Source organism: Mycteria americana, chromosome 2 (genome assembly GCF_035582795.1).
Source record: "Mycteria americana isolate JAX WOST 10 ecotype Jacksonville Zoo and Gardens chromosome 2, USCA_MyAme_1.0, whole genome shotgun sequence".
NCBI classification, from domain to species: Eukaryota; Metazoa; Chordata; class Aves; order Ciconiiformes; family Ciconiidae; genus Mycteria; species Mycteria americana.
This window is the reverse complement of record NC_134366.1, coordinates 174,736,228-174,749,319: the sequence shown is the minus strand read 5'-3', so window position 1 is coordinate 174,749,319 and position 13,092 is coordinate 174,736,228.

Below are 13,092 nucleotides of genomic sequence, written 5' to 3'. Positions count from 1 at the left end.
GGGCCCGAGGCCCTGGTGGGGGCCGAGAGGGTGGAAAGCAGCTTTGGTGAGCACGGCTTTGCTGAGTGCTGGCGGAGAACAAGCTGAGTACGGGGCAGCAGTGCAGCCTTGGGTCAAAAGAGGGCAAGAGTGTCCAGGGCAGTGTTGGGCGGCGCGTTGCCAGCAGGTCGGGGGAGGTGCTCTTGGTCTCCCTTTGGCGCTGGTGAGGCCCCGTGTGGAGTCGTGCGTCCAGCTGAGGGCTCCCCAGTGGAAGAAGGACGTGGCCTGCGTGGCGCGAGTCGAGCGCAGGGCCAGCAAGAGTCTGAAGGGACTGGAGCATCCTTCGTATGAGGAGAAGCTGAGAGAGGTGGGAGGTTTTTGAGCCAGGAGGCAAGGCCGCGCGGGGAGATGTCATCAATGTGTGTAAATGCTGGATGGGAGGGAATGAGGACGGGGGAGTCGGCCTGTTGTCAGGGGTGCCCGCGGGCAGGGCAGGTGTGACGGGGGAAAGCCGCAAAGACGTGCCATTTCCTTGGAAGAGAAGGCGAGCCTTTTTCGGCGCGCGGGTGGTCAAAGAGTGGAAGTGGTTTGCGAGAGAGGCGTTGGAGTGTCCATCCCTGGGTGTCTTGAAAACGTGACGAGACGTGGTCGTGGACGGCCTGCTTGAGCAGGTTGGATTGCAGTAGCTGATCTGTGGGGGTTCCTTGCGCAGTCAGTGGTTCTGTTTGGTGCGATTCTGCTTGCTGCGCTGGGAGATAGTGGTGCTGAGGAAAAGAGTTGGCGAGGTGTGTGCTGTGGGGGGGAGCTTGCATCCGAGGCTTGTTTGGAAGTGCAGTAAGGTATGCAAGGCTTTGTTTGGGCAAGTGAAGGGGTTGTGTGAGGGCCTGGAAGCCCCCTGGGTGCCAGCGGGTGTTGTTGCTGGGGAGGTAGTTGGTAAGAGAGGTCTTGTGGCCCTTTTGCACCTATCCCGCTGGGCTCTTTAGCCCTGGCTTGGTGGCGCGTGAGGCTGGAAGAGCCTTGGGAGAAGAAAGGAAGAGGAGGCGTGTGAGGCTGGGATGCAGGAGAACTTTATTGAGAGAAAACAAGCAGTGAAAAGGCAGGAGCGGCAAGTGGAAGGGAGGCGGTGTGAGGTGCAAGGAGGGCGAGCGTGAGGCAAGGTGCCTTGTGTGCAGTAGCTTTTTGCAGAGCACCGAGGTCTTGCTTCCTCTGTTGGGAGTGTCCCACCGTGGGTCCCTGTTGGTCTTTGGCTTGTGAGAAGGGGGTTGGAGCAGAGAGTACTGGAGACAGCAGACGGGGCGCTGGAAAGAAGGAAGTGGGAGAAGCGGAGGAGGGTGACGGGCCACGTTTCCAGGCCGGCCGGGCTGGCCCCCTTCCCTGCTGGCTTTGTGCCTTGAGAGGAGGAGCCGTGGACTGTGGACCCATGTGCCAGAAAGAGCCCGGAGGTGCGTCCTCAATCCATGGCGTGGGTTCCCGAGTGTGGGTGGTTGCTGTCAGGTGCGGTGGCGAGGGCCCTTAGCAGGGGTAGCAGCCTCTCGCGCCGCCGAAGCAGCCCAGGCCTCCGAAGCCGTAGCCGTAGCCGAAGCCGCCGGAGGAGACGGGCACGCCCTGGGAGCTGAGGACGGTGCCCACGGCAGCGGATGAGGAGGATCCGACGGCGGTGCTCTGTGGGAAGGAGCTGAGGATGGGTCCCGGCAGGGTGACCACGACGGTGGAAGGCTGGATGACGACGCGGGAGTCCTCGCACTGCCTGACGCAGGGCTCGTTGCAGCTGTTAGCCAGCGGGGTGGGTCCGCAGGGGCGGCAGAGGTCGTAGCAGGCCATGTGTGTGGTGCGGAGGGGCCCTGGAAGAGAGGGTGTTGAGGAAGCGGAGGGGCGTGGGGGTGCGAGGGGCGGTGTTGCAGGAGGGGGAGGGAGTGCAGGGGAGGCCTGGTGCGGGTGTGTGCGGAGCGTGGCGGTGGGGAGGCGTGAGGGCTGGTGAGGCTGGGGGCAGAGCGTGCTGGAAGAGACGGGCCAGGTGTGGGGCAGGAGAAGGAGGGGAAGGGCGTTGAGGCTCACCTTGTTGACGGCGGAGGAGAAGGCGTGAGGAGAAGTGTGTGAGGGAGAGAGGCACTGGGCTGGCTTTTATACTGCTCCCCAAGGGGCCAGACAGCCTTTGCGCATGACAGCATTTTGCAGCAAGCAGCTGTTGCATGCCACAGGCCTGTCCCTAATGAGGTGGGGTGTGTTTTCCTTCCCGCAATTCTGCAATTTCATGTCCTCCTCTTGAGGACGTGTCCGCTTGGCCCTGGCGGCAGCTTTTAAGTGCAAGCATTAGAGGCCAAAGAGCGTGGTGTTGATGGCGCGTGTCAGGACGGGCAGAGGACACGACCGACGCGTAGGAGAGGTGGGGTGTCGTCAGTGAGGTCATCCCATGGCTCTCGTGTGGTGTGGTTTGCGGTTTTGTTGTGAAGAGGGGGCCCCGTTTCCTCGCAGGCCTGGAAGGCTAGTCTGGACTTTGAAGTTGTACCGGGCACGAGGCGCTTTGCCTTCCATCGTGTTTGGTCCCTCCTTGCCTTGCTGCCAGCTCGCTAAGCCTTAGTCCTGGCCTTTTGCATGCAGCGTGCTCTGTGGGTGTCTTGGTTCCGCTCTTGCTTGTAAGGTCGTAGCTGGGAGAAAGGAGGCTGCCTGTTTGGGCTTGTTCCCCCTTGGTGCCGTCCCCGGGGGTGGCAGTGCAAGCAGGCAGAGGAGGGCTGCAGGCCGTTGTCCTGGCAGCCCTGGTTCAGAGCTCGCGCAGCCTGTCTGTGGGGAGCCCTGCCACGCTCCCCAAAGGCTTGCGTTGGCCCCTCCGTAGTGCTCCGTTTAGCTGGGGCCGGCACGCTAGCAGCCTGGGCTTTGGAGTGGCTTGGAGCTTGATGTGGGGCACCTCGCAAGGGCAGGTGAGATTCTGGAGGGCCCACGAGCGTGGCGAGAGGCAGAGGGGGAGTGGGAGTGTGAGCGGCAGGCAGGAGAGGCTGTTGAGCAAGGGCCTTTGTGGTCTTCAGTTGGGGTGAGTGGTGTGGGGTGAGGCCACTTCTCTGCACAGCGTTTGAGGGGCAGAAGGAGGGCTTGGACGTTGCCGAGGGCATTGGAGGCGAGCATGGTGGACGGGGCTGCAGAGCCGAGGCCCTGGTGGTGGTGGATGGATGTTGAAGGGTTGATGAACGGCAAGGCCTGGCCCACCTGAGCCAAGGTGAGTGTTTTTCAGGCTGATTGTCAGGCGAGCAGTGCTTGCTGATAGGGAAGATGAAGGGAGGTAGGAAGGAGTGATTTGCGACCTGGTGTACGAAAGGCCACGTTCCCGACGGGTTGCGTCCACGGCTGTTGAGGGAGCCGGCTGATGTCCTTGGGAGGCCACTGTGAATTATGTTGTGAAGGTCACGGTGCCTGGGAGCAGTTTGTGCTGGCTGGTCGAGAGTTCGTAGCCCTCGTATCTTAAGGACGATGAGGAAGGAAGATCTGGGAAAGTAGAGGCTGGTGAGGTGATGTTGTTCCAAGGGAAGCTTATGGCGAAAATCCTCCCAGAAAGCATTGCCAGGCTCCTGAAGGACAAGAAGGTGATGGGAAGTTGTCAGCACGCATTTACGAAGGGGAAACGGTGCTTGACTGACCTCCGTCTCTTCTCGGTTGAAGCGACTAGCTTTGTGGAGGAGGAGAGAGCCGTGGCTGGTGTTTAGCTCGACCTTTCAGTAAAGCCTTTGACGCTTTCTCCCCTTGCGTGCTTGTGGCAAGCCAAGAAAGTGTGGGGTGCGTTAAGTGGACGGTGAGGTGGAGTGCAAAGTGGCTGAAGGGCTGGGCCCAGAGCCTTGTGATCAGTGTCCCAACGTCCAGTTGGAGGCAAGTCTCAAGCGGTGCAGCCCCGGACTCGGATCCGTGGGGCCAACACCGTTCAGCATCCTCCACAATGACGTGGGCAATCTGATGGAGTGCCCCCAGAGCAAGCTGGCAGACGATAAGCCTCATTTTTAAAAAGGTAAAAGGAAGGCCTGGGTTAACTAGAGGTTCGGTGAGTGTCACGTCTGTGCTTGGCAAGATCATGCAGCACATCCTCCTGGACGCTATGGCAAGGCACATGGAAAATGGAGAGGTGATTGCTGACAGGCAGCATGGCTTCACGAAGGGCCAATCGTGCCTGACAAACGTGGTGGCCTTGTACGACGTGGTTACAGCATTGGTGGGTAAGGGAGGAGCGACTGTCGTCATCTACCTGGACTTGTGCAAAGCCTTTGGTACCGTCTGCACAACATCCTTGTCTCTAAAATGGAGAGATGCGGATTTGATGGGTGGAGAACTTGGCGGATGAGGAATTGGCTGTACGGTTGCACTCAAAGAGTTGCGGTCAGTGGCTCGATGTGCAGGTGGAGACCAGTGATGAGTGGTGTCCGTCAGGGGTCCATGTTGGGACCAGTATTATTTAACATCGTTGTCAGGGACATGGACAGTGGGACCGAGCGCACCCTCAGCAAGGTTGCGGATGACACCGAGCTCAGGGGTGTGGTTGATGCTCTAGAGGGAAGGGATGCCATCCAGAAGGGCCTTGACAGGCTAGGGAGGTGGGCCCGTGCAGAACTCATGCAGTTTGCCGAGGCCAAGCGCAAGGTCCTGCAGCTGGGTTGGGGCAATCCCAAACGTGGCTACAGGCTGGGCGATGAGTGGATTGAGAGCAGCCCTGCAGAGAGGGACTTGGGGGCGTTGGTGGATGAAGAACTGAATATGAGCCGGCAACGTGCGCTTGCAGCCCAGAAAGCCAATCATATCCCGGGCTGCATCAAAAGAGGCGTGGGCAGCAGGTGGAGGGCGGTGATTCTCCCCCTCTACTTTGCTCTCGTGAGAGTGGAGTACCGTGTTCGGCTCTGGGGTGCCCAGCACACGAAAGGCATGAAGGTGCTCGAGAGCGGGTCCGGAGGAGGGCCACGAAGATGATCAGGGGCTGGAGCACCTCCCCTTTGAGGAGAGGCTGAGACAGTTGGGGTTGTTTAGCCCAGAGAAGAGGAGGCTCCAGGGAGACCTTCTTGCGGCCTTCCAAGTACCTAAAGGGGGCCTAGAGGAAAGCTGGGGAGGGACTCTTTATCAGGGAGCGTAGCGATAGGACGAGGGGTAATGGTTTTAAACTGAAAGAGGGTAGATTTAGATATTAGGAAGAAATTCTTTACTGTGAGGGTGGTGAGACGCTGGAAGCGGTTGCCAGGAGAAGTTGTGGATGCCCCCGTCCCTGGAAGTGTTCAAGGCCATGCTGGATGAGGCTTTGAGCAAGCTGATCTAGAGGAAGGCATCCCTGCCCACGGCAGGGGGTTGGACCTAGATGATCTTCAAGGTCCCTTCGAACCCAGACCGTTCTATGAGTCTGTGATCTCCCCGTCCTTCTCCCGACGCACGAACCTTTCGTCATATTTTCTGTCTCCTTTCCAGTTGAGGAGGGGGAGCGATGGAGCGGCTTGGTGGGCACCTGGCATCCAGGCAAAGTTAACGCACCAGACGTGAGGAGCTTGCGTCAGAGGCGTGGGTGGAAGTGTGTCCAAAGGTTTGTTTGGGAAGGTGAAGGGCTTGTGCGATGGGCTGGAAGCCCAGCGGGTGCCAGCGGGTGGTGTTGCTGGGGATACACTTCCTAAGAGAGGTGTGGTGGCTGTTTCTGAACCCACCCCGATGGCCATTGAGCCCTGGCTTTGTTCTGGATGAGGTTGGAAGAGCCCTGGGAGAAGAAATGAAGAGGAGGCGTGTGAGGCTGGGATGCAGGAGAACTTTATTGAGGGCAAAAAACCGGTGTAAAGGCAGGAGCGCCGAGTGGAAGGGAGCCGGTGCGAGGTGCAAGTAGGGTGACCATCAGCCGATGTTCCTTTTGTGCAGTAGATACTCCCAGAGCACCACGATCTTCCTGCCCCGCGGTGGGAGTGGCATACTGGAGGTCCCCTGTGCACTTTGGCTTGTGCGAAGGTGGTTGCAGCAGAGAGCACTGGAGATAGCAGAAGGGGCGCTGCAGAGAAGGAAGTGGGAGAAGAGGAGGAAGTACATGGGGCATGTTTCCAGGCAGCCTGGGTTGGCCCCCTTCCCTGCTGGCTTTGTGCCTTGAGAGGAGGAGCCGTGGACTGTGGACCCATGTGCCAGAAAGAGCCCGGAGGTGCGTCCTCAATCCATGGCGTGGGTTCCCGTGTGTGGGTGGTTGCTGTCAGGTGCGGTGGCGAGGGCCCTTAGCAGGGGTAGCAGCCTCTCGCGCCGCCGAAGCAGCCCAGGCCTCCGAAGCCGTAGCCGTAGCCGAAGCCGCCGGAGGAGACGGGCACTCCCTGGGAGCTGAGGACGTTGCCCACGGCAGCGGATGAGGAGGATCCGACGGCGGTGCTCTGTGGGAAGGAGCTGAGGATGGGTCCCGGCAGGGTGACCACGACGGTGGAAGGCTGGATGACGACGCGGGAGTCCTCGCACTGCCTGACGCAGGGCTCGTTGCAGCTGTTAGCCAGCGGGGTGGGTCCGCAGGGGCGGCAGAGGTCGTAGCAGGCCATGTGTGTGGTGCGGAGGGGCCCTGGAAGAGAGGGTGTTGAGGAAGCGGAGGGGCGTGGGGGTGCGAGGGGCGGTGTTGCAGGAGGGGGAGGGAGTGCAGGGGAGGCCTGGTGCGGGTGTGTGCGGAGCGTGGCGGTGGGGAGGCGTGAGGGCTGGTGAGGCTGGGGGCAGAGCGTGCTGGAAGAGACGGGCCAGGTGTGGGGCAGGAGAAGGAGGGGAAGGGCGTTGAGGCTCACCTTGTTGACGGCGGAGGAGAAGGCGTGAGGAGAAGTGTGTGAGGGAGAGAGGCACTGGGCTGGCTTTTATACTGCTCCCCAGGGGGCCAGACAGCCTTTGCGCATGACAGCATTTTGCAGCAAGCAGCTGTTGCATGCCACAGGCCTGTCCCTAATGAGGTGGGGTGTGTTTTCCTTCCCGCAATTCTGCAATTTCATGTCCTCCTCTTGAGGACGTGTCCGCTTGGCCCTGGCGGCAGCTTTTAAGTGCAAGCATTAGAGGCCAAAGAGCGTGGTGTTGATGGCGCGTGTCAGGACGGGCAGAGGACACGACCGACGCGTAGGAGAGGTGGGGTGTCGTCAGTGAGGTCATCCCATGGCTCTCGTGTGGTGTGGTTTGCGGTTTTGTTGTGAAGAGGGGGCCCCGTTTCCTCGCAGGCCTGGAAGGCTAGTCTGGACTTTGAAGTTGTACCGGGCACGAGGCGCTTTGCCTTCCATCGTGTTTGGTCCCTCCTTGCCTTGCTGCCAGCTTGCTAAGCCTTAGTCCTGGCCTTTTGCATGCAGCGTGCTCTGTGGGTGTCTTGGTTCCGCTCTTGCTTGTAAGGTCGTAGCTGGGAGAAAGGAGGCTGCCTGTTTGGGCTTGTTCCCCCTTGGTGCCGTCCCCGGGGGTGGCAGTGCAAGCAGGCAGAGGAGGGCTGCAGGCCGTTGTCCTGGCAGCCCTGGTTCAGAGCTCGCGCAGCCTGTCTGTGGGGAGCCCTGCCACGCTCCCCAAAGGCTTGCGTTGGCCCCTCCGTAGTGCTCCGTTTAGCTGGGGCCGGCACGCTAGCAGCCTGGGCTTTGGAGTGGCTTGGAGCTTGATGTGGGGCACCTCGCAAGGGCAGGTGAGATTCTGGAGGGCCCACGAGCGTGGCGAGAGGCAGAGGGGGAGTGGGAGTGTGAGCGGCAGGCAGGAGAGGCTGTTGAGCAAGGGCCTTTGTGGTCTTCAGTTGGGGTGAGTGGTGTGGGGTGAGGCCACTTCTCTGCACAGCGTTTGAGGGGCAGAAGGAGGGCTTGGACGTTGCCGAGGGCATTGGAGGCGAGCATGGTGGACGGGGCTGCAGAGCCGAGGCCCTGGTGGTGGTGGATGGATGTTGAAGGGTTGATGAACGGCAAGGCCTGGCCCACCTGAGCCAAGGTGAGTGTTTTTCAGGCTGATTGTCAGGCGAGCAGTGCTTGCTGATAGGGAAGATGAAGGGAGGTAGGAAGGAGTGATTTGCGACCTGGTGTACGAAAGGCCGCGTTCCCGACGGGTTGCGTCCACGGCTGTTGAGGGAGCCGGCTGATGTCCTTGGGAGGCCACTGTGAATTATGTTGTGAAGGTCACGGTGCCTGGGAGCAGTTTGTGCTGGCTGGTCGAGAGTTCGTAGCCCTCGTATCTTAAGGACGATGAGGAAGGAAGATCTGGGAAAGTAGAGGCTGGTGAGGTGATGTTGTTCCAAGGGAAGCTTATGGCGAAAATCCTCCCAGAAAGCATTGCCAGGCTCCTGAAGGACAAGAAGGTGATGGGAAGTTGTCAGCACGCATTTACGAAGGGGAAACGGTGCTTGACTGACCTCCGTCTCTTCTCGGTTGAAGCGACTAGCTTTGTGGAGGAGGAGAGAGCCGTGGCTGGTGTTTAGCTCGACCTTTCAGTAAAGCCTTTGACGCTTTCTCCCCTTGCGTGCTTGTGGCAAGCCAAGAAAGTGTGGGGTGCGTTAAGTGGACGGTGAGGTGGAGTGCAAAGTGGCTGAAGGGCTGGGCCCAGAGCCTTGTGATCAGTGTCCCAACGTCCAGTTGGAGGCAAGTCTCAAGCGGTGCAGCCCCGGACTCGGATCCGTGGGGCCAACACCGTTCAGCATCCTCCACAATGACGTGGGCAATCTGATGGAGTGCCCCCAGAGCAAGCTGGCAGACGATAAGCCTCATTTTTAAAAAGGTAAAAGGAAGGCCTGGGTTAACTAGAGGTTCGGTGAGTGTCACGTCTGTGCTTGGCAAGATCATGCAGCACATCCTCCTGGACGCTATGGCAAGGCACATGGAAAATGGAGGGGTGATTGCTGACAGGCAGCATGGCTTCACGAAGGGCCAATCGTGCCTGACAAACGTGGTGGCCTTGTACGACGTGGTTACAGCATTGGTGGGTAAGGGAGGAGCGACTGTCGTCATCTACCTGGACTTGTGCAAAGCCTTTGGTACCGTCTGCACAACATCCTTGTCTCTAAAATGGAGAGATGCGGATTTGATGGGTGGAGAACTTGGCGGATGAGGAATTGGCTGTACGGTTGCACTCAAAGAGTTGCGGTCAGTGGCTCGATGTGCAGGTGGAGACCAGTGACGAGTGGTGTCCGTCAGGGGTCCATGTTGGGACCAGTATTATTTAACATCGTTGTCAGGGACATGGACAGTGGGACCGAGCGCACCCTCAGCAAGGTTGCGGATGACACCGAGCTCAGGGGTGTGGTTGATGCTCTAGAGGGAAGGGATGCCATCCAGAAGGGCCTTGACAGGCTAGGGAGGTGGGCCCGTGCAGAACTCATGCAGTTTGCCGAGGCCAAGCGCAAGGTCCTGCAGCTGGGTTGGGGCAATCCCAAACGTGGCTACAGGCTGGGCGATGAGTGGATTGAGAGCAGCCCTGCAGAGAGGGACTTGGGGGCGTTGGTGGATGAAGAACTGAATATGAGCCGGCAACGTGCGCTTGCAGCCCAGAAAGCCAATCATATCCCGGGCTGCATCAAAAGAGGCGTGGGCAGCAGGTGGAGGGCGGTGATTCTCCCCCTCTACTTTGCTCTCGTGAGAGTGGAGTACCGTGTTCAGCTCTGGGGTGCCCAGCACACGAAAGGCATGAAGGTGCTCGAGAGCGGGTCCGGAGGAGGGCCACGAAGATGATCAGGGGCTGGAGCACCTCCCCTTTGAGGAGAGGCTGAGACAGTTGGGGTTGTTTAGCCCAGAGAAGAGGAGGCTCCAGGGAGACCTTCTTGCGGCCTTCCAAGTACCTAAAGGGGGCCTAGAGGAAAGCTGGGGAGGGACTCTTTATCAGGGAGCGTAGCGATAGGACGAGGGGTAATGGTTTTAAACTGAAAGAGGGTAGATTTAGATATTAGGAAGAAATTCTTTACTGTGAGGGTGGTGAGACGCTGGAAGCGGTTGCCAGGAGAAGTTGTGGATGCCCCCGTCCCTGGAAGTGTTCAAGGCCATGCTGGATGAGGCTTTGAGCAAGCTGATCTAGAGGAAGGCATCCCTGCCCACGGCAGGGGGTTGGACCTAGATGATCTTCAAGGTCCCTTCGAACCCAAACCGTTCTATGAGTCTGTGATCTCCCCGTCCTTCTCCCGACGCACGAACCTTTCGTCATATTTTCTGTCTCCTTTCCAGTTGAGGAGGGGGAGCGATGGAGCGGCTTGGTGGGCACCTGGCATCCAGGCAAAGTTAACGCACCAGACGTGAGGAGCTTGCGTCAGAGGCGTGGGTGGAAGTGTGTCCAAAGGTTTGTTTGGGAAGGTGAAGGGCTTGTGCGATGGGCTGGAAGCCCAGCGGGTGCCAGCGGGTGGTGTTGCTGGGGATACACTTCCTAAGAGAGGTGTGGTGGCTGTTTCTGAACCCACCCCGATGGCCATTGAGCCCTGGCTTTGTTCTGGATGAGGTTGGAAGAGCCCTGGGAGAAGAAATGAAGAGGAGGCGTGTGAGGCTGGGATGCAGGAGAACTTTATTGAGGGCAAAAAACCGGTGTAAAGGCAGGAGCGCCGAGTGGAAGGGAGCCGGTGCGAGGTGCAAGTAGGGTGACCATCAGCCGATGTTCCTTTTGTGCAGTAGATACTCCCAGAGCACCACGATCTTCCTGCCCCGCGGTGGGAGTGGCATACTGGAGGTCCCCTGTGCACTTTGGCTTGTGCGAAGGTGGTTGCAGCAGAGAGCACTGGAGATAGCAGAAGGGGCGCTGCAGAGAAGGAAGTGGGAGAAGAGGAGGAAGTACATGGGGCATGTTTCCAGGCAGCCTGGGTTGGCCCCCTTCCCTGCTGGCTTTGTGCCTTGAGAGGAGGAGCCGTGGACTGTGGACCCATGTGCCAGAAAGAGCCCGGAGGTGCGTCCTCAATCCATGGCGTGGGTTCCCGTGTGTGGGTGGTTGCTGTCAGGTGCGGTGGCGAGGGCCCTCAGCAGGGGTAGCAGCCTCTCGCGCCGCCGAAGCAGCCCAGGCCTCCGAAGCCGTAGCCGTAGCCGAAGCCGCCGGAGGAGACGGGCACTCCCTGGGAGCTGAGGACGTTGCCCACGGCAGCGGATGAGGAGGATCCGACGGCGGTGCTCTGTGGGAAGGAGCTGAGGATGGGTCCCGGCAGGGTGACCACGACGGTGGAAGGCTGGATGACGACGCGGGAGTCCTCGCACTGCCTGACGCAGGGCTCGTTGCAGCTGTTAGCCAGCGGGGTGGGTCCGCAGGGGCGGCAGAGGTCGTAGCAGGCCATGTGTGTGGTGCGGAGGGGCCCTGGAAGAGAGGGTGTTGAGGAAGCGGAGGGGCGTGGGGGTGCGAGGGGCGGTGTTGCAGGAGGGGGAGGGAGTGCAGGGGAGGCCTGGTGCGGGTGTGTGCGGAGCGTGGCGGTGGGGAGGCGTGAGGGCTGGTGAGGCTGGGGGCAGAGCGTGCTGGAAGAGACGGGCCAGGTGTGGGGCAGGAGAAGGAGGGGAAGGGCGTTGAGGCTCACCTTGTTGACGGCGGAGGAGAAGGCGTGAGGAGAAGTGTGTGAGGGAGAGAGGCACTGGGCTGGCTTTTATACTGCTCCCCAGGGGGCCAGACAGCCTTTGCGCATGACAGCATTTTGCAGCAAGCAGCTGTTGCATGCCACAGGCCTGTCCCTAATGAGGTGGGGTGTGTTTTCCTTCCCGCAATTCTGCAATTTCATGTCCTCCTCTTGAGGACGTGTCCGCTTGGCCCTGGCGGCAGCTTTTAAGTGCAAGCATTAGAGGCCAAAGAGCGTGGTGTTGATGGCGCGTGTCAGGACGGGCAGAGGACACGACCGACGCGTAGGAGAGGTGGGGTGTCGTCAGTGAGGTCATCCCATGGCTCTCGTGTGGTGTGGTTTGCGGTTTTGTTGTGAAGAGGGGGCCCCGTTTCCTCGCAGGCCTGGAAGGCTAGTCTGGACTTTGAAGTTGTACCGGGCACGAGGCGCTTTGCCTTCCATCGTGTTTGGTCCCTCCTTGCCTTGCTGCCAGCTCGCTAAGCCTTAGTCCTGGCCTTTTGCATGCAGCGTGCTCTGTGGGTGTCTTGGTTCCGCTCTTGCTTGTAAGGTCGTAGCTGGGAGAAAGGAGGCTGCCTGTTTGGGCTTGTTCCCCCTTGGTGCCGTCCCCGGGGGTGGCAGTGCAAGCAGGCAGAGGAGGGCTGCAGGCCGTTGTCCTGGCAGCCCTGGTTCAGAGCTCGCGCAGCCTGTCTGTGGGGAGCCCTGCCACGCTCCCCAAAGGCTTGCGTTGGCCCCTCCGTAGTGCTCCGTTTAGCTGGGGCCGGCACGCTAGCAGCCTGGGCTTTGGAGTGGCTTGGAGCTTGATGTGGGGCACCTCGCAAGGGCAGGTGAGATTCTGGAGGGCCCACGAGCGTGGCGAGAGGCAGAGGGGGAGTGGGAGTGTGAGCGGCAGGCAGGAGAGGCTGTTGAGCAAGGGCCTTTGTGGTCTTCAGTTGGGGTGAGTGGTGTGGGGTGAGGCCACTTCTCTGCACAGCGTTTGAGGGGCAGAAGGAGGGCTTGGACGTTGCCGAGGGCATTGGAGGCGAGCATGGTGGACGGGGCTGCAGAGCCGAGGCCCTGGTGGTGGTGGATGGATGTTGAAGGGTTGATGAACGGCAAGGCCTGGCCCACCTGAGCCAAGGTGAGTGTTTTTCAGGCTGATTGTCAGGCGAGCAGTGCTTGCTGATAGGGAAGATGAAGGGAGGTAGGAAGGAGTGATTTGCGACCTGGTGTACGAAAGGCCGCGTTCCCGACGGGTTGCGTCCACGGCTGTTGAGGGAGCCGGCTGATGTCCTTGGGAGGCCACTGTGAATTATGTTGTGAAGGTCACGGTGCCTGGGAGCAGTTTGTGCTGGCTGGTCGAGAGTTCGTAGCCCTCGTATCTTAAGGACGATGAGGAAGGAAGATCTGGGAAAGTAGAGGCTGGTGAGGTGATGTTGTTCCAAGGGAAGCTTATGGCGAAAATCCTCCCAGAAAGCATTGCCAGGCTCCTGAAGGACAAGAAGGTGATGGGAAGTTGTCAGCACGCATTTACGAAGGGGAAACGGTGCTTGACTGACCTCCGTCTCTTCTCGGTTGAAGCGACTAGCTTTGTGGAGGAGGAGAGAGCCGTGGCTGGTGTTTAGCTCGACCTTTCAGTAAAGCCTTTGACGCTTTCTCCCCTTGCGTGC